Below are 23,523 nucleotides of genomic sequence, written 5' to 3'. Positions count from 1 at the left end.
ATATAGGTCTTTACTTATGTCAATCACTTATGGATCATGAGACAAAGTCATTCTAGGATACCAGAATGACCCTACAACCACATCCAGCCATGGCAGAGCCAGCATTAAGAAGACAGAAAGCAACAACTTCAAGTCAAGGACAACCAAGGACAGCAAAAGACTGCAGTAAGCCACCAGAAGTTGGAAGAACAAGAAAAGATTCCCCTTCCAAGTTATTAAAGATATTGCTGTCCAATACCCCCAAAAGGTCATGAGTTGTTAAAGCTTGGTCCCTGAAACAATGTTCAGAGGTAGGGCTTTGGGGAACTGATTGCCTCATGAGGGCCTTGACCCCATCAATGGATGAGTCCATGGATGGATGACTCCTAGTTTGAAGACATTATAGGGAAGTTGGAGAAACTGAGAGGCGGTACCTCAGTTGAGAAAGTGGGTCATTGAGAGTGTGCACTTGCAGTGTATTCTTTGTTCCTGGTCCTTTCTCTGATCTCCGTCTCTTTGTTTCCCAGTTACCATGAGACAGAGCAGCTTTCTCCCACCATGTTTTTCTACCACAAAGTTTCATTCTAGTCTCTAGCCTATGGCAATAGAGCCAGCCACCCTTGATGACACAAGCATAAGCCACAGTAAACCAAGCCTCCCTTTAAGTCAGTTTCTTCACCTATTTGCTCAGCAGTGAAATACTAATACCAAACTTAAGTTGGGACTTCAGTGCTATAAAAGAAGACACTTCTGTCATTTTTATATCACCAATTTTGTGATCATTTGTGGAAGCCTCAAGAATGAGCCTCAGTGTCTGCATCAATAATGACAGCACCCAGTACAGAGTTAATGTTAACAGATGTGAATAGCTGTTAGGAGGTAGACATCACATGTGCCCATGATTCTACTACTTGGATCTAACTCTTCCTTCAAGGGCTAGGTGCTCCCCTCCCACCTTTAGGAACCTGAAGGTGAAAATCAATGCTAACCGAAGCGTCCCCAGTTCTCCTCCCTGCCTCTTCGCCCATGGACTTGGACTGCACTGTTCCCGTAGCTGCCTTCTGAGCTACAAAGCTTTGAGATGGATACAGGGGATATGGTTGAACCTCCCTTACTTACCCTGTCATTCTCTAACTCATTCATTAAAAATAAACATAAGGATCTCCTGAGAGTCCCAAGCCATACTTGTAGCTAGAAAAAAAAAAGTGGTGTTTCAAAGACGGTGGCATCCTTACTGCTCAAACTTCAGACCAGCATCTCTCCTTCAACTAGTGTTTGTTTACCACACTCCAACCAATCAGAACTGCATTTTGTGGAAAGGGGATGTTGAGGGCAAACTCTGTCTTTTTTGTGGATTTTTTTTTGAGACCCTGGGTTCTTGTAGAAGTCCAAGCTCCTAGCCCCAATGGCTCTGCCTCATTCACCAAGCTCTGGCTCCTACCTCCACACTCCCCTGGAGCTGAAGGGAGATTCGAAGATTGTGGTTGCTGTAAGTAACCATTCAGAGTGCATGCTCAATTACCCACTCTTCGGGTCTCTGGTGCAGAGAAGCCCACATCAGTGCTGGGGAATGTTCTCTCCCACATCATTACCCTGCTTTCCATATTCTCCCTAGTAATCTGCAAGCTGTGGGCTGTAAATCCCACCAGGAGGAGGCAGGGGCAGTGGAGCCTGTTCTACCTTCCCAGATGTGTGGGAGGGATAGCTCTAGAGCTCCTCTCTGCCCACTCTGGCTTCACCAGCTAGCTCACAAAGGACAGGGAAGCAGTAACACTTCCCAAATCACTCCCAAATGTTCCTCTAAAAACCTCCAGCTGACTCTGAATGCCAAGGAATTGTTCACAGGGTGACAATTTCATAGATCTTGGTCAGGGAGCAGAAATCTCTGGTTTGGAGGTGGGGTGATTACAGCCCCAGTTCTGGCAAGCATGTAAACCATTATTCCCAAATGTGTAGCTGCTTGGCACCAAAGCCACACACATCTGGGATTGTGACTAGAGGTTTGACATCCAGAGATTAGTGTTCAGGTCCAGCCAGGATGCACGAGAGGCTGAAATAAGTTCCCCTGAGGCAGTTCTCCTGGCAGTGCACCTGAGACCCCCCCAAATCTAGCTCCAATTCCCAGAAGCTCCATGGAGCCCTCTACCTTAGAGATGAGAGTCAAGGCCCCAGAGGCCAGAGAAGGAAGAGGTTGAGAACACTCAATAAGACCATTGGACTGAGCATGGGGACCCCAATGGAGGAGTTAGGGGAAGGACTGAAGGAGCTGAAGAGGTTTGCAATCCCATGGGAAGAACAACAATACCAACCAACCAGACCCTCCAGAGCTCCCAGGGACTAAACCACCAACCAAAGAGCACACATAGAGGGACCCATGGCTCCAGCTGCATATGTAGCAGAGGATGGCATTGTCTGGCACCAATAGGAGGAGAGGCCCTTGGTCCTGTGAAGACTCGATGCCCCAGTGTAGTCTCTGTAACTGCGAGCCAACATGAACCTCTCTCTTAAGTCATTCCTGTTGGGTATTTTGTTACAGCCATGTAAAAAAGTTACTGATACAGATGCCAACGTGGTATGTCAGTCTAAGGTTGGGTGTGGGTCAGCAGGACGTGCTGATCCTTCCTGACCACCCCAGGGCATGAGGCCAAAAGGGTAAGTGGTTTGTGATGTGTCATTAGATTTTCAACTCAATGGAATTTAGAATCATCATGGAAATGGGTTCTTAAGTATGTTTATAGAGGTTTTTCTAGGAAGCTTAAACTGAGGAGGAAAGACCCACTCTGAATGTGATGGCACGAGCCAATGGTCTGGGATACTAGACTGAATAAATCAGAGAGTGTGGGCTGGGTGATAGCTTTCATTTCTTTCTTTCCGCTTCCTGACTGTGAACATAATGTACCCAGAGACCTCACTCCTCTGCTACGATGCCCACCATACTGGACTGTAATTCCTTACAAACTGTGAGCCCAAATAATCCCTTCCTTTCTCAAGTAGCTTCTTGTCAACTAATACAGCCTTAGTCAGCCACTGCAGGCCAGGCTGTTAGACCCAAGCACCATTTCTGCTTCCACAACAGCAGACTTTGCATGGACCTGGTTTTATTAAGCTTTGATGGACATGAGCCCAACTCTGGAGAAGACGAAGAAACCCTCATGTCTCCATCCTAAGTCACAGCTTGATATTTCATGGACAGAAGTAAAACATTAAGAAAATAAAAATAAAAACAGGGATGTTTTGATCTCACCCTTTTGGAAATTGAAACTTCAAAAAAAGTAAGAGGTGTAGAATGGGAGGAGGGATTAATGAAATTGAGGATGTGGAAAGATGGAAGACTGAATAGGAACAAAAGCAGACGTTAAATCGGCTCAACCCCTTATTATGTGTTTCTTACTATTGCTTAAAACCTCTGGGCCTCAGTTTCCACTTCTGTAAAATGAACAGAATAACCACTACCCCATGGGTCGATAACACTTCTACAACACAAGAAAACAGAAAGTCCCAGTTCCCAGAGCAGTATAAGTATTCAACCGGCTGCAACCAGTACTTAAGTCTTGCAGGATTTGGGTTGCTGCAACAAAGCATCCAATGTGGGGGTTGGGGATAGGCCAGCAAGGCAGCTCAGCAAGTATAGGCACATGCTACCAAGCATGACCACCTGAGTTTGATCCCTTAAACCCACATGGTGGAAGGAGACAACAGGCCTCCACAAGTTGCTCTCTGACTACATACACACTGAGACACAGGCACATGCACACAAGAGCTCACACCAGAAGCTCATCGCTTCTTCCCAGTAGAGCCTCAAGCTACCTAAGAACCTCTGACAAGATCCCAGCTCCTAACTCTGATGCAATTCCCTGGCTGTTCCTATGGTGGAAAAGGCTTGTGGGTAGTAGAGACAGCTAAGTGCATTGAACATGAATAGAGCACACCTGAGAATGCTGGCACATCTCAGTGCCCTCATTTGGTCTCAGCTGTCAGCTGTGGTCACTATACCACAGGGGATGTGGGTAACTGAGTAGGGAAAGCTTTCAGACAGTATCCTCTTCCAAACTCTTGCTTTGGTCCTGTCAGTGGCATCACCAGGTGTTATTAGTGTGTCAAGTGATAGCCTAGGAATAGGCTACCTCTGAGTTTTACATGTAAGATCCATGTGGTCCAGAAAGGTGAAGTAATTTCCATGAGGTCACTCAGCAAGGTAATGAAACAGTCATGACAGATCCATTTTGCTGACCCCAGATTCCTCCTATTGTCCACTAGACCCTTTCCAGGGCAGTCAACTGTGAGCATCTTTTAATTCCCTCCCTGGTGGAGCCTTTAGCTATTAAGGTCTTCCAGGGTCCCACCTTCCATTAACTCGAATACTGTTTACATATGAGAGAGATGAGATACACAAGACAGTCACCAATGGAAGGCAGAGAATGGCACAATGTCAAATGTAAAGCCCTTGGGAGCTGGTGTTCACATTCATCCTCCTCTATCTCCCCAAACTCCTGTGATTATTGGGAGACTAATGAAGGCCACCATCTGACTCTCATCTGAGGGCTGGGCTGGGTCAGAAGATTGTAGGCCTCTCCTGGCAGTGATGGAGGGGAGAGAGGCAGCAAAGGTTAGAAATGCAATTTTACAGAGGACTTTAAGATATGAGGGGTGAGGGGATGCTGAGCAGAGGGAGGGGAGGCCTTTGTTGGAAGAGGACGAAGGGATTATTGTGGGAGCTGCTAAAGGAGCAGGCACTCCTCAGAGGGGAATGGAATCTCAGGCCAGCTGGTTTCTCCAGGGCTCCTGGAGAGGGGAATAGCTTTCCTTCTATTCAGGTTACCACCCCAGGGAGACTTTATTGACCTCCTTCCAGGCATGGCAGCAAACCCTTTCACCCCTGTAGTCTCCTAGAATTTCTCTTTCACAGCTCTCACCATAGTGCATTAAAATCATGTATGCACATATTTATGCATTTGTCTTTGTGTGCATACATACATGAATGTGCACAGGCACTTTTCTGACTGTGCTTACTGTATTCATATGTTGTGCATGTGTATTGAAGTCTGTGTGTGAGAGTCTGTGTGTGTAAAGATGTGTGTGTACATCTGAGTTGGTGTGTGTGCCTTGATGTGTACGCTGGTGAGTGAGTCTATGTGCATCCTGGTGTGTGTGTGTGTGTGTGTGTGTGTGTGTGTGTGTGAGAGAGAGAGAGACAGAGACAGAGACAGAGACAGAGACAGAGAGACAGAGAGAGACAGAGAGACAGAGACAGAGAGACAGAGAGAGACAGACAGGGAGAGACAAACACAGAGAGAGAGAGAGAGAGAGGGAGAGAGAGAGATAGACAGAGAGAGAGAGAGAGAGAGAGAGAGAGAGAGATCCCCATTGGACACAGGGTACTGGAATGGGAAGCACCTTGTCAGGCAATTCCTGTGTCTTTGCTGCCTCAGTATATGAACGTTCATGATATGAACAGAACAGGTAAATTGGATGAGTCCACTATCTGTTGAACCATCTTCAGAACACAGCAGTCCTTGCTTGGCTGACTTGAGTCTACTGAAGGCCGGGACTGGGCTAGATCAAGGCCAGCTGGGAGTTCCTGAGCTGAACAGGCTTTCTGAACCTGCTCACTGCATATACAGGCACACTACGGACTCGGATAGGATCTTTCCTGTATTTTATGGGATAGTTAGGAGAATCTTTGGTCTAGCCAGGATGCCAGTAGGAGCCAGTTATGTCTATCATAAATGTCTCCACACATTGTTATGTGTCCTTGAAGTGTGGCAAAAGATTCCAGAGCTAAGACCTGTATGTCTAGAGTAACAAGTGATGTCTAGCACAGGAATATCAGGTGAAATTTCTGGCTTGTTCATGGAGACTTCCAGTTCAAGGACACACCTGCGTCACAGCTGAAAATGCAGGAAAGTGTAGGGCCCCATCCATGCTCTATCTACAGGGAGAGACACCAGCACAACAAAGGACAGGTTATGGAATCTAACTTGCTGCTCAGGAAACCAACATTTCCCATCAACCAACTGTTGCTACACTCTCTCTCTCTCTCTCTCTCTCTCTCTCTCTCTCTGCTCTCTCTGTGTGTCTCTCTCTGTCTCTGTCTCTGTCTCTCTCTTACACACACACACACACACACACACACACACACACACACACTCAGAAGCAGGAATCATCTTTAATACTTCTCATCCCAGGCATGTGATGATGACGTCGTTTCTGGCCCCTTGGTTCTGCATTCTTGTACCTTATAGAGCCTAAGCTTCGGTTCCTCAGAGAGCAATGTCCACTAAGCTCCCCTGTGGAGTCTGTTTCCCTAGCAATATCCAAGAAAACATCCAGCCCTGTGATGTGATCTCAATTAAACTAAGCCAAATCTCCTCCCTCTAAGGTCAGTGTATAAAATGTAACCTCACAAAGATGCTACCAAACTCCCACAAATAGGTACAAGTGTGTGTGTGTGTGTGTGTGTGTGTGTGTGTGTGTGTGTGTGTGTGTGTATGTATGTATGTCCCAAGGCCCTTGGTAGAGAAGTGGAGTGGGGGTGAAGGGGATACATTTCAATTTGCTGGGACCAACCATGCAGAAATGTAAGGTCCAAGCTGGGCATACATTCAGAAACTGGACCATTAATGAAGAAAAGTGGAAAACAAAAGGAACCCAGAAGGCCCAAGGGTCTTCTCAGGCAGTCCAGACACCAATCAGCATCATCATGCCAGCCTTTCTTCTTGTAATTACCAAAACGAGAACAGCAATGGGAATCACCCTTAGGCTGCAGCAAGAAGATATCTCCGATTCCATAGCCGCATTCCCTAGATTTTCCCATCAACTTCAGTAGTATGTCTAAGGCAGATACCAATAACTGCCTGTTTGTTTTCCTTCTTAAAACCTATAGGCATATGATACAGAGTGCAAGTGAATATTAGTATGTCTTTGGTTTATGTGGAAGATTCATGCGCACATGGAATAAAAAAAGGTAGAGTTTTAGACAAAGCGTTTCAGGTCCTTTAAAGGTCTTCCGGCTTTGGTCAGGTCCACTTGACAGCTGTCATGAACCAGGAGCCAATTTTGATCATTGCTCCATTCCAAAGATAACCCTGAACTACCCATAAGCATGCATATTCTATAGAATGACAGAAATACACAGCAACAGGATGGAGAGCTAACATGGAGCTGACTGTGGCCCAGAGAGACAGAGACAAAGCCACCATTTGGGAGAGAGGGCATATGGAAGGGGTAAATTTATGCCAAGAAGGATCCAGTTGGGTTGACTATGGAGTCTTTGGTAACAATCATTTCATACCGAATTAGGATGTTTGTCCACTTCCTCCCTTTTACTCCTTAAAATCCTAGCCCTCCTTTCTCATCTCTTTCCTGCTGTATTCAGGATACAAGCCCATAGATGGGCTCTTCTTCAGCCTCCTTTGGGTTATGATGGCCAAATTACAGAATGCCTTCAATATGAACCACATTCCCATCAGATTGGTGTTGGGAATAGAGATCAGTGGTGCAGCCCTGCTTCATATTTCCCAATGCTGAAAGAATGAAGAGGAGGGGGAGGGGAAGGGGAGAAGGAGGGGGAAGAAGGAGGAAGAAGAGGAGGGAGAGGAGGAGGATCCTTTCACATGGGAAAAGTATATAATGCAATATACAACAAAACAGCATAACTGTGTTAGATAACTCTAAGTACATAGTGAAAAAAATCCAGTAAATACTAGCAAAATAAATCCTGCAGCATCTAAAAGGAGTCAGATACCATGACTGTCTTAGTTAAGTTTTTACTACTGTGAACAGACACCATGGCCAAGGCAGTTCTTTTAAGGACAACATTTAATTGGTACTGGCTTAGAGGCTCAGAGGTTCAGTCCATTATCATCAAGGGGGGATGCATGGCAACATCCAGGCAGGTGGAGTTGAGAGTTCTATATCTTCATCTAAAGGACACTAGGAGAAGACTTGCTCTCATGTGGTTAGGAAGAGGGTCTCATTGCCCAGACTCACAGTGACACACTTTGTTCAATAAGGCCATACTTACTCCAACAAGACCATACCTAATAATGCCAATCATTGGACCAAATGTATTCAAACCACCGCATTCCATTCCCTGGTCTTCATAGGCTTATTCAAACACATGAGTCTATGGGAGCCATACCTAACCATAGCATAATAAAAAGTGCATTTAGTCCAACTTCCAAAGCCCCTATAGTCTATAAAAGTTCAAAGTTCAAAGTCTCTTCTGAAATCCATCCAATCACTTAACTACAATCCCCTAAAACATCAAAATCAAAAACCAGAACATGTACTTCTATTATCACAGGATATATATTACCATTCCAAAATGTCATAGTCAGGAAAAACTTGACCAAAGCTAGACCAGAATCCAACTGGGCAAAATCTAAACTCAAGCATCTCAATGTCTAATGTCCAATTCCTTTCTGCTTTGTTGACTGAAGCCCAATTCTCTTTGGCTGGTTCCATTCCCTATTAGCAGCTTTCCTCAGCAGGTATCTCACAGCACTTGCATCTCGAACATCTTGGAGTCTCCAAGGCAACTTCAATGTTACAACTTCTTGTTCCAATGTATAGGATTCCCACATGATCTTTGTGATTCCTCCAAAGGGCTTGGGTCACATTTACAACTCTGTACTCTGTAGCACTCTAGGCTCTGGCTAACTCTGCTCCACTGCTATTGCTGCTCTTGCTGCTCCCCATTTACTGGCATCTCCAATATATGCTGGGATCTTCTGCTGCTACTAGGCTTTACCCATAGCCTCTCACAGGCTCTTCATTGTGCCAAAACATCTTTGCATGACCCTTTCAGTCCTGGGCTGTCAACTACAACTGAAGCTGCACCTTCACCAATGGCCTTCCTGGTCTCTTACAGTGCCAAGCCTAAGCTGTTCTCCATGACCTCTTCATGCCTTCAAAACCACCTGGTTGATTCTGACACATTACCAAGCTTGGGTGCGGCACAAACCTTGGCTGTCTCTAGAACAGAGCTTCTTTGTGCTCTTGGAAAGCACTTCCCAGAAGATTTCACCTGGGTGATGGTGTTCTCTTCTTAATCACCACTAATTTCTTAGCTCTAGCTAACCAGCATCAATTGTCCCAGTAGTCCCTTCTATTCTTGACTCTAAAGCCAGGGCCACATGGCTGAAGCTTCCGAGTTCTGCTGCTTGCTGGGACTGGAACAGAGTTCCCTTGTTCTATCACCAGCTTTCTCTTCTCCAACATCATCACTGTCAAAGCTTGGCTGTCCTGAGACTTGTTCTTAGATAGACTTTGAACTCAGAGATCTGCATGGCTCTGTCTCCTGAATGATGGAGTTAAAGGCATGTACCACCATGAGTTAAGCTTTTCTTCACCTAAAACTTGCTATGCCCCATGCTGGCCTTGAACCCAGAGATCTGCTTGCCTTTGTCTCTTGTTATTAAAGGTGTGTACCACCATGCTTGGGTCTAAGCTTTTCATGGCCACTGTTGCTCAAGATCCAGATCAAAAGCCTGTATGTTCCAGCCTCAAGATCTGGATCTCAAGTGTGCCCTCCATTTCTGGATTGTAGTTCATTCCAGATTAAAAGTCCAAACTATTCCTTGTCAAACTGTGAACAAACAATAAGCTTAGCTAGGTGGGATCTTACCCTGAGACTACCACTCCCATGATTCCTTTATCTCCTTGAACACAGGATTCAGCTCAATTTTACTTCCTGGTGCCTCTTTATTGTTACTTAAACCATATATTTTTGCATTTTTTTTTCCTTTTTAAGCTTGCGATGCTTGATCAGAATGCTCTTCATGAGACTAAACCAGAGAACAAAGTCTCTTCTGGGCATGATGTGGGGGCAGTTAAGAGTTCTACATCTTCATCTGAAGGCCACTAGGAGAAGACTTGCTCTCCTGTGGTTAGGAGGGTTTCATTGGACACCCACAGTGACACACTTATTCCAACAAGGCCATATCTCCTATAAGTACCATTCCCTGGGCCAAGCATTACCAAACCACCAAGAAGGATTTATCCCGTGGATGCAAGGTTGGCTTAATTAACATTTGAAAGTCAATCAATACATCAAGAAGACAAAACACAAACAGCATATGATCATAACTCCACAGATAAAGAAAAATCATCTTAAAAAATTCAACAGTCATGATAAACAAACACATTAGACAAACTCAGAATAAAAGAGGGATCCGTCTTATGAAGAGCATCAATGCAAAGTCCATAAGTAGCTTCATACACAATGGTTGAAAATATGGTGTATCCCCTCAAGTCTGGAGTGCTATTATTACCACTCTTATTGACACACTGAGCTTATGAGTGTGGCCAGGACAATTAGACAGAAAGGAAGGAAGGAAGGAAGGGAGGAATGAAGGAAGGAAGGGAGAGAGAGAAAAGAGGAGCTATCTCAATGGGAAAGAATGACAACAACCACTCTTCATAGAGGACCTGACACTAGATAATAATAACAACTCTTACTTTGTTAAAAATTATTTAGAATTACAAAGTTACAAAATATAAGATCAATATATAAAAACAAATTGTTCTTTCAGTGAGCAAACCCAAAATGAAATTATGAAAACAATCCCATTTAGAAGAGTATCAAATAGAATAAAATGCTTAGAAATAAAATTTAAAAAGTATTATAAAATTTATATCCTGAAAACTAAAAACTGCATCATTCACATAAAGACTGTCTGCATAAATATATTTAAAAAGTCTCACATTTGTGGATTGGAAGACAATATTAAGACTTAATAAGATCCCAAACTGATCTGTATCTTTAAAACAATCTTTTCTGGATTCTCAGCTGAGCTCCTTAGAAATGAGAAATAGGATTCATATGAAATTGCTCCAGACCCTGGAGAGACAAAGTGATCTTGAAAAACTAGAACAAAGAGATTTCAAGCATATTAAGAAGTGGTGACAAGGGCAAGCATTACATAATATGGTACAATTAGAATCCAGAACAAATCCATGCACTTGTGTTCAACTGATTTTGGACCAAGATCCTGTCTTAGTTTCTTTCCTGTAGCTGTCAAAAAATACTCTGACAAAACAACTTAAGGGTAAGGGCTTATTCTCGTTCACAGTTATAGACAATCCATCACTGTGGGAAGTCAAGGCAGCAGGAGTGTGGAAGTCCTGGTTGAATCATATTCACCATCAGAAAGCAGTCCATAATCCCAGCTAGGGAATGGTGACACCCAGAGTGGGCAGGACTTCCCACCTCAATTAACCTATTCAATATAGACATGCCCACAGGCATGCCCAGAGGCCCATCTCTCAGGAGATTCTAGATCTCATCAAACTGACAGTTTGAATTAACTATCAAGGGTACTTAGACCATTCAATGGGAAAAGATTAATGCCCTCAAAAACAACAGAAAAGCCAAGGTAACTGAATACCCAAATCAAAGGGATGAATTCAGAGCCTTGCCTAATACCACAAACAAAAATGCAAACTAACCCCAAGGGGACTACAGACCTAGAGATGAGAACAGAATCTCTCTTCTTTGGCTGGGGTACATACATGGGGAGATATATCCTGGGGATGTTTATTGTTTTAGGTGGTAAAAATGCTCTAAAAACCGATTATAATGATGGTCATCCATATCTATAAATATTTTTTTAAAAATCATTGCATTGTACATTCAAAATGTGTAAATTAGATTTCATATGAGTTATATGTCAAATATATTTTTAAATGTTTCAGATTAAATGGAAAAAGCCTGCATATCCTCTAGAGCAGTGGCTCTCAACTTTCCTAATATTGTGACTCTAATACAGTTCCTCATGCTGTGGTCATCCCCCAATGGTAAATTTATTTTTGTTGCTACTTCATAATTATAAGTTTACTACTGGTCATAATCTACACATTGAAAACTGCTTCTCTTGATCATCGATAGTTGGGGAACTTAGAAGAGACATTTCCTATTTTAACTTTGTCGTTTTGAAAATATAAAAACTCTGGCCCAGGGAGGGGCGTCAAGCAAATCACACAGCATGCAAGGACTCCAACTTAGAATTGGTCTCTAAGTATCACAGAATTAAGCTTTCAGAGTCTTTAATTCAGCTTACCTATCTGTAACATGAAGACTCCCCTTAGCATTTGTCCATCAAACGCTAGATCTATAACCAAGGTATGAAAAGCCCAGGGAAGGGGGATTGCTGTGCCCATGGCAGAGTTTGGGCTATCCTCTTCTCCCCAGTGTATCTGAGAGCCCTACCAGTGGGGCTTCTACCTTGGGTTCTTACTTCCTGTAATCCCTGCCCAGGGCACCTTAATAAGGCAGTCTGATGTCTTTCTCCCATGGCATCTCACAGAATCTCTGAGGTCCCCCTTTCATCATGGCTGTGATGGATTGCTGAAACCTGGAAGCATTTTACAACAGGTGACAAATTATCTTTAATTCCTTCTGTGTTCATTAGTGGGACATTAATCCTATTGGACACATCTTGGGGTAGAAGGCACATGCGCCGTCTCTCAAACACACTACTTACACTGCTTGTTCTCATAAAAAATAACTGACTTGCCCTTTTGGAAAAGCCCTAGGAATTCTGCAGATAGTGGTGTTTGCAGGAGCTGGAGGTATGAGTGAGGTATTAGTATCTCGGCGTCCCAATGACGAGCATAGTTTCCCTCCTCCCACCGTGTGGCTTCATGGGAGCTATGGGATGCTGTGACAAGCCAGTGTCTGCTCTAGCCACACAACCATGGCTTCCTTTCACATGATGCTCAGGTTTCCCAGACTTTCCTAGCCTGATCTAAAGTCTACAAGAGTTTCCAGTCAATCCCAAAGTCCTGAATCTAGCTTTTCCAACGGCCTTACATAGCTACCTAGAAAGGGAATTACAGGGCACCTGCATGCACCCAGAGCCAACAATCTCTCTCTTCTTTAAAGTGTAAGGAAAGACTTTGTTGAGAGTAAGACCACATGGGAGAGGAGAAGAATGGAGTAGAGAAACTGAGGGCACAGGCTGGCCCTAAAAGGTCTTTAAAGTTAGCAGAAATGACAATAATATCTAACACCATTATAGGTCAGATAAGGTATCTGACTTGTGGATTACCAGGCTAAGGCCTTCAGCAGATGAACCCCCTCTCTATCAGTCCCCAAGGTCCTTCTAACTCCATTCACCTCTATAGCCTTCACTTCTGAACCCCGCTTGTTCACCATCATCCTCTGCCGCAAGTTTGTCACCAACTTTGTGCTCATGCACACACTGCACACACTGCCTCCTTCTAGTTCCTTTTCCCATCCCTCATGTGGTCCCACCAACATGATGTCATGGCCACACTCTGAGCTCTGGGTACACACTAAGGCTGGCATGGAGGTCCAAGGTTCCATGGAGGAAGGATGCCATTGCCAATCAAGTGGCTGCCTGTGTTAGATGAGGGCCTGCCTGTGTGTTCATCCATGGTAATCCCTGTCACTATTGTAATAATTCCACTAACTACCGATGAGAAGCCTGGAGTTCTATGAGAAACTAAGAAGAGCAAAAGAAAGAACTAGGGGTGCAACTTAGAAGATAAGTGCTTGCCTGGCATGCACGAAGCCCTGGGTACTGTCTGGGTACTGGGTGGGGTAAATCTGCGATCTCAGCACTCAAAAGGCAGAAGCAATAGAACCAGATATTTAAAAGCCATCCTCAGCTACATAGGGCATTTAAGACCTACATAAGAGAGAACCTGTAACAAGAAAAGAGGAAAAGAAAAAAGAACCCTAAAATGCAGAATTAGTCTGCCTTTGTATTTAGATCAAGATGGCTTTATTGTGCTCTTCTGTGACAAAACAGCAAAAGAGACAGCAGTGCTAGGAGGTCAAAGCTATTGCTGTTCACTGTACTAGGCTATGTATGGTTAAACAATGTGAATGAGGACAACAGCTTGATCTCCTTGGCTCCCCATTCCCTACAGCATCCCATGGTTGTGGTCTCTTCAAGGCTGAGGCAGGAGACAGCCCCTGGCCTCTAATTGCTCTCAGTCAAAGACTGTAGCTAACACATTATTAAATATATAAATAATATGAAAGCCAGAAGAGAATTAATATTTCATATATAATGAAGTTAAGATGAATTCTCCTGTGCCTAATTTTCTGTTTTTAAATACATAATGCACTGCTGAGTCCAAAGTGATTCATGGTATTTTATATTGGTTAAAGACATTCAGGGTGGGGTGGGGGTGGGGGTTCTCCGAGGCGGTTTCCAAAATGATTAACTTGAATGTTATTATTACAAATAGGATTTGTTTTTTAAAAAATTAATTCTGTAGTTAATCAGAATGAAAAGCCTGAAATTTCTTTGCTGGTGGGCTAATCTTAAATGGAGAAAAAGAGTGGATAGGTGCAGGTTAGCAGAGTCTAGAGTCTACGAGGCAGGCCAGGGAACAAATGACTGCAGCAAGGCCGGGTGATGACAGGGAGAGGCAGTGGCTGTGGCTGACTGTGAGGACACATGCCTGGCTGGAGGGTGCGTGAATAGCATCACCCTCCTTCCTGTGCGGCCCCCCAGAAGCTCAGGCTTCTGTGAGAAGTGAACCCACACATAAAATTGGTTTCCAAGTCAAAAATTCTAAGACACTTGTAGGTTTAAAAGAAGGTATTGGTGGCTCTGCAGTTCATTACCTCCACACTGAGGTGCGTGGCTTGGGAAAAGCTGCTGACCAGAGAAGGAAGTTCCCTTTGGGTGGCTTCCATCCCCAGATGATAAAAGGAAGAACATAAAAATTTGCTTGGTCGGTGTTTGGAGGATGTAATTTGGCAAGATGAGACAAGAAGCACAAATCCTTCAAACCCAGCACTTGTAAGGATCCATCAGAAAGAAATAATTAAGGATTGGAAAAATAAGTTGCTGTAATGATGTTCCCCACAGCACTGTTCGTGATATGAAAAAATATGAGTGTAGACAGTGGCTAATCACCCAGTCCCACAGTGAGGGTTCTAAAGACAGGACACCCATGTCATCTTTGAACAATATGACTAGATTTATACATACATTTTTGTTCCATTTTCTCGAATTTTTTAGATTATTTTTATGAGTGTGAACTGGGGCACAGGCCACAGTGTTCTTGTGGAGGTCAGAGGACATCTTTGTGGACTCTACACTCTACCTTTTTGTTGCTTCTGGGAATCAAACTCAGGCTGTCAGGCTTGGGCAGCAAGCATCCTTCCCCATTGGCCAATACAGGTTTTTGGTTTGTGTTGTGTTTTACTTTGTTTTAATATTTATCTGAGATTTCACTTAGCATTACAAGAATAAATCCATGAAATAATAACATAAATCGTGTTTTCTATAATAAGTTATAGAAATATAACCTCCTATATTAAGTAACTATATTTTCTATAACCACATATAGTTATATATATATGTATATATATGTATATATATATGCATTTCTCCCAGATCAATGAGGAGAGTATCATTGTCACAAATGTATTTTTACAAGGGTGAGTAAAATATATTTATGCTATAATTTTGATGTTGCTATAAGAGAGAGACACGCATTTAGCTGCCAGGGGAGAAGGGAAATCAGTACGCCAAACTGAGTGAGGGTTATTTCTAGACTAGATGACTGCTGTGTCAACAGCTGGAGATAAGCCCCATCTTTTTCTATTGTCTGTATTTTATGAATTGTTTTGTTTTGTGTCTGAGACATGGTCACAGGTAGCCCAGACTAACCTCACACTCATTATGTAGCTGAGGATTATTCTGAACTTAGATCTTCTGCTTCTACCTCCAGAAAGTCCTGGTTACAGGCAAGTACTGTCATGCCTGACTTCAGAGGTGCTAAGGCTCAAACCCAGGGCCTCTTATGTTCTAAGTGAATGTTCTATGAGTTCCACCCTAGATTGCAAATGAACTTTCAGTGCCTCCACACAATGTCTATGGCCTTAAAGGATCCATGTAGATCTTATCTTTGCATCCCCTCTTAGCCTTTCATCTCCTCACAGGGTCTCTCAGTGTGCATTGTGGAATGGCTAAGAAGACTGCATCACCCTCAGGGTCCCCTACAATTTGAGACTATGGTCAAAGAACTCAGATTTGATTCAAAGCTTGAGCCAGACATATAATTCCAAGAAAGGACTGCACCAAGGCCTCTCTTCTCTCCTTCCTGCTGGCCAGTGATGCCTTATAGGAGTGGTAGCTCTGAGAACCAGGATCCCAGAGTGAGGAGAAACAGAAGTAGAGTGAGAGCTGATTTCCAGCACACAGGGCAACATGATCTGGGACTGACCCTTCCTTGAGTTAACCCACTGCACTGTCTACAAGTTGCTCCAGTGGTAAATCCCAATCTGATGGGCTGGACATGGCTGAGCTTCAGGGCAGCCATGAGTGGTGGCTTCATGCTCTGAGGCCAGCATCTTGTCACAGGTCTGGGATGTAACAGCCTCTATGCTAAGAGCTTGGTAAGAGGAGAGGGACAGTGTATGAACACAGGTGGGACCTCTAACACAGGAATATACAAGGGAGCACAGGACCCCAGCACAGGACACACCACTGCCAGATCAGATCATACTTGCCCCAGTGCCTGTCATGTTATGACAGCTATCCATTGTGACAGCCACACTGTGTGTCTCCCGCCAAACATGTTCAAGTTTTCCTTATGACGGTCATTTAGAAACATAAGGAGCATGTCATGGAGTACGTATACGTGTGTGTGTGTGTGTGTGTGTGTGTGTGTGTGTGTGTGTGTGTGTGTGTAAGAGAGAGGGGGAGAGAGAGAGAGAGAGAGAGAGAGAGAGAGAGAGAGAGAGAGAGAGAGTCTAAAGCCATTGTGCCAAGGTCAGCGCCCCATGCAGGCTGGTACTGAAACCTCCATAGACCTGTCAGTCATCTCTCTGAGCATGCCTGTTAATGTGGTGGGCAGGCAGAAGTGTTCTGGCTGCTGCCTGGCCTTCCTGGTTTCTGTGCTCCCTTCCCTTCCTTCCCTTTTGCCATATCAGCTGTTCAAAGATTGGGGATAGAGACGGGGGCATTTTGTCCCCTTATGCTTTTGCTCATTCACCTCCCCATTGGCTACAGGTGGCCTCCTCTGAGTGTCCAGCCCTTGTGGGGCTCTACTTGATCTGTTGCCCTACCTATGCCTTTCCCCTCTGGTCCCGTCAGTGTTCAGGACAGTCATAACACCCTAAGGTCTATCAGTCTACGGACACCACCATCTTCACAGTATGATCAGGGCTCCCATCTTATATCAATGCTATCTCCATTGGAATCATCTGGGTAAGCTGTGCTTTCTCTCAGAGCTCCAGATACATTTCTGTCCTCTGATACCAGGCTTCTGTCTGGTGACCTGAGTCTTCTTTCTTCAAGCTCTTCTTTGTAGGACACAATCTAGAGCTGTGCTCACCTCCACTCAGCTCCCCAGAAGGGAAGGTAGGCTAGAGACAGCAGGGATGCAGGTCCCTTCTCTGAGTCCTACATATCTGTCCCTTCACCCTCTTTCTCTCTTCTTCCCTGGCTCATGCCAACCCTAGACCACACCTTGGGAGCACTTCCTTGATTCTGGCTAACCCCAGAGCTCCAGGGCACCGGGACACTGACCAGGAGTCAGAGCCACAGCTTTCTGGGAACCAACCAGACCAGAGAAGCTGGGAGCAGAGGAGAGCAGCCTTGTTCTCACTTAGCCTCCCTTTGTTTTGTTCTGGTTTCTTCCACAGCTTGGTGTGTCAGATCTTTGTGGTCCTTAAACCAACAATACGTGTGGAGCAACAGCCGCTATGACCATCCATCACCTAAGACCTGTCACCTTTGAAAGCCAGTCAGCCGGCACTCAGTGCCAGCTTCTGCCACCTGCACTCTGCAGCTGAGCAAACATGAGTGACCAGTGCTAACCAGGGTCAGCCCACAACGCCTTCATCTTCTTCCCCTTTGCCTCCCAGGACAAAGGCCCTAAGCACCACAGGAAGTATGTCTCTGTTTAGCTTATTAGCTTTGGAAGCTTAGACAACGTTGTACCAGCTCCTAAGCTTCTACTCAGCTCTGTTTGGATAGAAAGGAAGCATGTCTTCCCCTGGGCTTCTGAAAGGCACCTGAAAAGTGACCCTGTGAAGCAAATGTTTCAAGTTTGCCTACTATGTGCCTGCCCACCTCCCCTGTAGGTACACAGTAATTCCACCAGTTCATAGGGGCTGACTGAGTGAGTTTGCATTGAGGAGAGGAAGCCAAGGCTCATAGTAGTCCACAGACCTCTCCAAAGTCACCCCACACATAAGAATAAACAGACTTGAGCCCCAATCTTCCTTTATTTCATTATTATTATTGTTATTATTATTATTATTATTATTATTATTATTATTATTATTATTATTATAAATCTAGGATCCCTGTGGCTTTGCTTTACATTTACTATGGAGATTTTAAAAACATGTAAACAGGCCCAATTTCCAGTACCTGTTATTTGTATTTTGCCAACCCCAAGCCTCAAAATGTTGAGATCCAAATCAACACTAGCTCTGGAGTTTCAACAGAAAAAGTTGACATCACAATGTGTCTGCAAAGCCCCTGTTCCTTGCAGCAGTTTGTCATCTTTATCCTATGTCCTCAAGGTCATAAGCTTCACTCCTCTTTGCAGAGAGGCTTTAAAAAGCAGAAGTCAGGGGCTAAGGAGATGACTCAGTCAGTAAAGTACAAGCCAAAAAAGCATGAGGATACACATTCAGATCCTCTTGCAAACAGTCAGGAGCCCAGCATGAATCTGCAAATCCAACACTGGGGAGGGAGGGAGGCAGAGACCAGGAGAATTCCTGGGGTCCATTGGCCAGCCAATCTAGCTGAATCAGAAAGCTGCTCGTTCACTGAGAGACCTTTCTGGCCTCCGTGTACATGTACCTGCCTGTATATATTGAAGCTGTAGAGATGGGCTAGATATACTGGGTCCTCTTCCTTGGTCAAATGCGTGTGTTTCCTGGGGCTACAGGAACCACAGACCTAAAGCAGATTCTGCCACAGTTCTGATGGCTACAGGTCTGGCCTGGAGGCCTGCAGAGTCACAGAGCTCCTGGAAGCTCTAGGAAGACTTACTCCAGCTTCTCTCCGAGATGATGATGGTCACTCAGCACCCTTGGCACTGTTTGGCTGTGGCATCTTCAAACCAACCGCTGTATCCGTTGTTACGTGACTTTCTCCTGTGAATGCATAAGCCCATGGCTTCCCCTCTGTGTCTCTGGTCCTTCATCGTCCTTTTGTAGTGAGGACACCAGTCACTGAACTCTAGTCCCCAGTGACCTAGTGTAATTTCATCTTAAACTGATGGCCTGTGCAAAGCAAGGTCACATGTCCAGGTCTGGGTGGTCATGAGTGTACCTGCTGTGGCTGTCCATGTTAGCCAGTGTTGAGGACAAACTAAAAATGGAGCTTTAAAGAAGGAAAGGTAAGTTCACAGTTTAAGAGTTTGGTTTAGTCTCTTCATTCCTTTGCTTCAGGCCTGTGATGGAGCAGGATGCCACAGAGGGTAGGGCATTAAGGCAGAAAGCTCTCTTTACTCACACCTAGCAGACTAAAGAGAAGAGAATGTGTTAGGGGATAGACTACGCCCTTCCAAGAACCTTCCTTAACAATCTAATCAACCAGATCACTCTTCCTAAGATTTCCACAGTATTTGGATACTGTTACCAGCTGGGGACCATGCTGTCAATGCACGAGCCCTTGAGGGGACTTTTCTTAGTTGACAATTTCCTAGGATGGGCCCAAGGGTCTCCCCAAGGCTGAGAAGGCAGGCGAGTGAGTCTCTGGTGCCACGGAGCTACACACATTTCTCTGAGGTCCTGGAGGTCAGGAAGCAGGCCTAGGCTCTAGCCCTTTGTTTTCTTAATGACTTAGTGTGGAGACCAGAAAAGGCTATAGGTCTTTGTAAACTGTTTGATATAAGTGATATAAGCTCCCTGAACCACTGTGCCATCTCTCCGATTACCTCTTGTACTTTGGAAAAAGAAATCCATTCCTAAGGTGTGTTTCTGCTTCGTGTTTCTTCTTCACTAAGGGTAGAACCTCCCCATCTTGGCCCTATCACCCTGCTGCCCAGCTATCAACTCTTGTCATGTCCTCCGATACACTGAGTCATGTGCTCCACACCCACCCATGTGCGTTCTGCTCCGGGACTCTTGCCTTGAGTAATTCCCATCATCCTGTGAGTCTCAGCCCCCCCCCCCCACACACACACACACGTGCAGTCGTCCTAACTCCACAAAGGCATCCCCTACAATATTCTTTGTCAAGTTTCCTGGTCTCTCCAGCAATCATCACAGAGTATCTATTCTATTGTCTATATCTGCAGCTTCTGACTTGCTATCCCACTGTGTGCTTCATAATGTGTAGTTTATTTGCCCCAGTATCCCTAATACTTAACCCAGTACCTGACACATAACAGAGACTCTATGGGCACAGGGTAGGTGAATCAATAATGTACAAGCTCTGAAGAAACATCCTGTGGCACAAGAGAGAGGGGACAAATCAGTGAGAGGTTGATTCTGCAGGAGGAGGAAGAGCCTCCAACTGAGGCACCAATGATCCCCCTGATTTGGGAAATATCTGGGCTATTTTCTCAAGAAGTCATGTGAGCATAAGCCTGGTAAGCCCAGGGCAGTTATTTTCCACTGTTGCAGTGAGGGGGGAAAACCCTCACTAAGGAGAAAGTGGGGAACATGGAAGGAGTCAGCCACACCCAGCTGTTTACCCACCAATCCCCCATCCCATGCCCAGAAGTATACATCACCCATCCTTTGGCTACACGGCTTCAATTCCCTGTGCCAGGAAAGTACTCCCTTACCCCTCTCATAAAGTCCAAGCATTTACCACACAAGCAAGAGAACCTGAGTTTGGATCACCAGAGCCAAGTAAAAAGTCAGGTGTGACCGTGTGTGCCTGTAATCCAAGCAGAAAGGTGTGGTGGGGACAGAGATTCTCTGTGGCTTGCTGGGCTCCAGCCAGTCTAGCTTAGTCACTGAGCTCAAAACATAAGATAGGAGGCAATTAGGGAAGACATCCAGCATTGACTTCTGGCCTCCATGGGCACGCATGCATGCATGTGCACGCATGCATGCATGTGCACACACAAACACAAACACATGCACACACAAATACACACACGAACATGTCCACACACACCACATGCATAAAGATAAAATAGTGAATTATGAAAGCAAAGAAACTACATAGGGGTGAAGATTTGGGGCAGATTCTGAGCAAACAGCAAGTCCTGGCAGCCCAGCCTATGCTGTGTCCTTCCCACTCTGCTAACATTTGCAGCCCAGCCTTCCCACCCTGCAGGTCTACTGGGGGTCACTGGAAAACCTCAACTGTTAGGGGAAAATACCATCCCGCCCAATTACACCCCAGTGGGCAGATGTGACAAAGTTTTCCAGGAGGGTCATGGAAATGCCACTACCAGAGCCTTGCCCGTCCCTCCCTGTCTCTCCATGGCAGCAGGTCCCTTCTCTAATGTATAAAGCCACTGCCTGAGATGGGAAGACAGCCCTGGAACTTTTCACCCAGTGAGAATTCCTGTGGCCCTGGTTGTGGCTCCCCAGCATTAGTAATAACTGGCTCTGATCCCCGGACAGACAAGTCAGCCTTGCTGGAGGCCCAGTTAGTTCACCCACATGGAGTACACAAAGTCCTCCCCAGAACCCTGCAAATAGGGCAGTGGGGCCCTCTCCTATAGAGTCAATGTCCAGTGCCTTCAGAGTCCTGTCCCTTAGATTCATGTCTCATTGACTCCTTTTGCTTTGAACCCTTTATCCCCACAGGTCCTCCTGACTCTGAGATCATCCTCTCCATAGCTGCTCATATAGTAATGTTCTAATACCAGACCTCCTCGTGGTGTGCCAGCTCAAACATCCTCTCTGGTTCCCCATTGTCCATCACATTCCCTGCCATCTGACTGATACCTGCTGTCCTCCCTAGAAGCAATACTCCTCTTCCCTCCAACCCTCTCTGGAGCTGCTCCTCTGTATGAACTATTTCTATAACCTAGACACCCACTGCCTCTGGCCTGGGCATCTTCAGGGCTGCATGCTTCCTGGCTGCAGATACATACTATCACTTGGTCCACTGTGTCTCAGAAGACCTGGCTCCAATGCCAGTTACTCCTTTAACTCCGCCCATCACCCTTGCCTTCGAATGCCTTGCATTTTTCATCATTCAGTGGGCAATGAAGCACATTCTGACTGCGGTTTTCTGTAACTACTTCCTATTTTCCTTCTGAGACCCAGTCTCATGTAACCCAGGCTGGCCTCTGACTCTCCAAATAGCAAAGAGTGACCATGAACTAAGTCCTTATCTTCCTGTCTCCCTGTTCTGAGAGCTGGTATTAGTTTATGCCATGCTGAAGGTCCAACCCAGAGCCTCCTGCATCTAGGCAAGTACCTACCAACTGACTTACATCTTTGGCTCCTGTAAGTACTTTCCACAGATATGATGGCATGTTCTTAGAATTAACCTACATACAACCATAGGGGATTGTAGTATTCTTAACACGTGACCATGGTTAGAGTAAGAAAGAAAATCTTTCTGGTCAAAAGAATAGACTCTCTGGCTTCAGTTGAAACCTAACATTCCAGCTGGATCATATTGATCATTTGGCCAAAGGACCACTTCCTAGGAAAGCAGACTCACTTTAAGCCATGCTAAAGGGATGGGTAGAATATCGAGATCCTGTAGTGAGTCCTTTAATGAGATATTGCGCTCTCCTGCCTGGAATCTCAGCCCCCTAGGGCAGCAGCGCTTCACTCATCAGCACCTAACACTTTGCCAAACCATCCATTCAGAAAGGCATCTCTTCTCCTTTCCTTGTTGCTATCTTGACTCTAAGCATCCTTCCTTAACACTTGGGTTTTCCTTAACAATCTTACTCTTTCTCTAAAGCCTCTCTTCCTGCTACGCAGTTGCCTGTCTGCCACATGGCTAACTTCCATGCTCAGATGGCGTGACTTTTCCCCTTCTCCTCCCTATTCTCCTCTGGGCAACTGCAAAGGCAGCCCACTCATTTGTTTTTGTTTGTTTTGTTTTTCTTCTAAACTCTAATAAAATTGTCCTTGAGTTTCCATTTGAATTTTTAAAAATTCTTTTATTAATAAAACTAAGAATCCCAAGAGGGGACCTTGATTTCCCTTATATCATCCAGTAACCATGAAGAGATCCCCAAATTCCAGTAGCCCTATGTCACCATAAAAATATAAATGGTGGACTGATAGCAAAGCATGTAGATAAAATATTAATCTGAGAGGGAAAACATAGGACACAAAATAAGATACATCCCAAGAGCCCATATATGTATTTATGATATATTTGTACACTAAAAAAATCTGGAAAAGTCTACAAGGAAATGTGGATTGGCGTATTTAAAAATCAAGGTATTATGACTACTTTTTAATTTCTTCCTTTTTTCTTCTTCTCTATATTTTCAATAGAAAATGCTATAACAAAAGTGATAAACGGATATGTTGAAGATTGGTTGGTAGGGAATTTTCTGGACTTTGGAACTAGGCCAGTGAGCCCTTGGGCTTGGTACCAAACACAGGCTTAGGCAGTCAGGGAGTGTGCACTATGTGTTCAAGGTGAGAGAACA

At 44.8% G+C, this 23,523-nt stretch overlaps 1 protein-coding gene across 14 annotated transcripts in view; it reads right to left on the bottom strand.

Annotated features, from left to right (window-relative positions):
* LOC134482310 (uncharacterized) overlaps positions 1-23,523 on the bottom strand; it is a 399,485-nt gene that overhangs the window by 157,934 nt on the left and 218,028 nt on the right. Inside the window, exon 5 of one of the 14 annotated variants that reach the window (XR_010058335.1) lies at positions 18,195-19,455. The exons of the other annotated variants lie outside the window; for them this stretch is intronic. The gene's annotated coding sequence lies outside the window, so the exon portion shown is untranslated. Of the gene's footprint in view, positions 1-18,194; positions 19,456-23,523 lie in introns of those variants that run through there. 14 annotated transcript variants of the gene reach the window in all.

This window comes from Rattus norvegicus, chromosome 16 (genome assembly GCF_036323735.1).
Source record: "Rattus norvegicus strain BN/NHsdMcwi chromosome 16, GRCr8, whole genome shotgun sequence".
NCBI classification, from domain to species: domain Eukaryota; kingdom Metazoa; phylum Chordata; class Mammalia; order Rodentia; family Muridae; genus Rattus; species Rattus norvegicus.
The sequence above is the reverse complement of the archived record's forward strand: the minus strand, read 5'-3'. Positions and strand labels throughout refer to the sequence as shown.